This window comes from Bactrocera latifrons, unplaced genomic scaffold, assembly GCF_001853355.1.
Source record: "Bactrocera latifrons isolate USDA-ARS-PBARC rearing strain unplaced genomic scaffold, ASM185335v1 scaffold_888, whole genome shotgun sequence".
Classification (NCBI taxonomy): Eukaryota; Metazoa; Arthropoda; class Insecta; order Diptera; family Tephritidae; genus Bactrocera; species Bactrocera latifrons.
The window spans coordinates 43,327-44,665 of record NW_017537587.1 but is presented as its reverse complement, the minus strand read 5'-3'; positions in this window follow the sequence as shown (position 1 = coordinate 44,665).

Sequence of the window (1,339 nt, the reverse complement as noted above, 5' to 3'; positions counted from 1 at the left end):
GTAAAATAGCGCAGATTAACTAAAAATTAAGAAATCTTTATATTATTAGTTTAAATATTTACGGCATCCCAAAAGGTTTAGTTTTACGATAAGTGGTCTAAGAATAGAAGAAAGCATATTTGTTTTAGTTGACTAACAGAATCAACCCATGATTCCGCAATGTTGGGGTTATCCTTAATAAATACATTAAAATTCTATATTATGTTAGCTGTAGTCTAAAACTGTGAAATGCGCCTTTCTGATGATGCCTAACGAACAAACASAACAGTGGTGAGCGCTTCATCTCGCATTGTGAACCTGTGGCTTGGCCGCCAGGATAAATCGTAGGAAGTGGACTATTTGGCGCGGGTTTATATGAACTTACTTGTCTACGCAGATACCCCTAAAGCGATTGACGTTCAATTGTTCAATTAACCTCGAAATTCCTTACGATTTCGAATGAGAAATACCCTTCAAAACTTCGAGCTTCTACCGTTCTTCACGAGCTCAGGCATGCTCTTCTTGTCAGTCTGCTGATTGCCAGAAGTTCGATGTTCTTAGAGGTGCTTGTCAACTATCCWCAAGAACATACATATATATGTAAGTGTATCGAAGAATTTCCAAATTCTTATAAATTTGAGTGTTGAGAGTTTAACACACAYGTGGCCGCCCTCATTCCCTACTCGTTTATTTGCACCTACCCATACTACCATATATAGTCTGTGTCATTTCAAACGATCATCCAACCTACCAAGTGGCAACTGTCACCATTTTAATTCTATGCACCAGATGGCCTTTCTCGATTTCGTACCAATCCAGCATCATTGCCGGCCATTTGCACGCTAATACATTGGCATTGATACAAACCACAATAATGGACCGACGAAATATTAGCGGCTCTGCACAATTACCAACTGTTTGTACGTGTATGCGTGTGTAAGTAAGAGAGAGAGAGAGAGTTGTTGGCGATCCAGGTTACAAAACGAACGGCGCCGAACGAAGGACAGTGAACGATTGTGGAATGATGCAGTCATGACAGACATAAATGTTTATGAAATAAAGAAGTTACATTACAATTTCATAAAAGCAAAATTGTATGTTTGGCTTTGTGTTTTTCCTGAGTGACAACAAAATCAATAAAGCGAAACATTAAAATGATAGCCGTCTAAGTGTCAAGCGCGAATCTTAATTTATGTGTATACGACCACTTGGAATTACATATTTTCTACTGTGACTGTGATTAAGTCGCCTAGGTCCTCAGTCCTCGGTGCTACACCCGGTGCTCTGTATGCATTTCTCTACATTTACGCTCTAAAGTTCTCGCGACTTACCAACACTGTCGCAGTTTATTGGTGTGTGA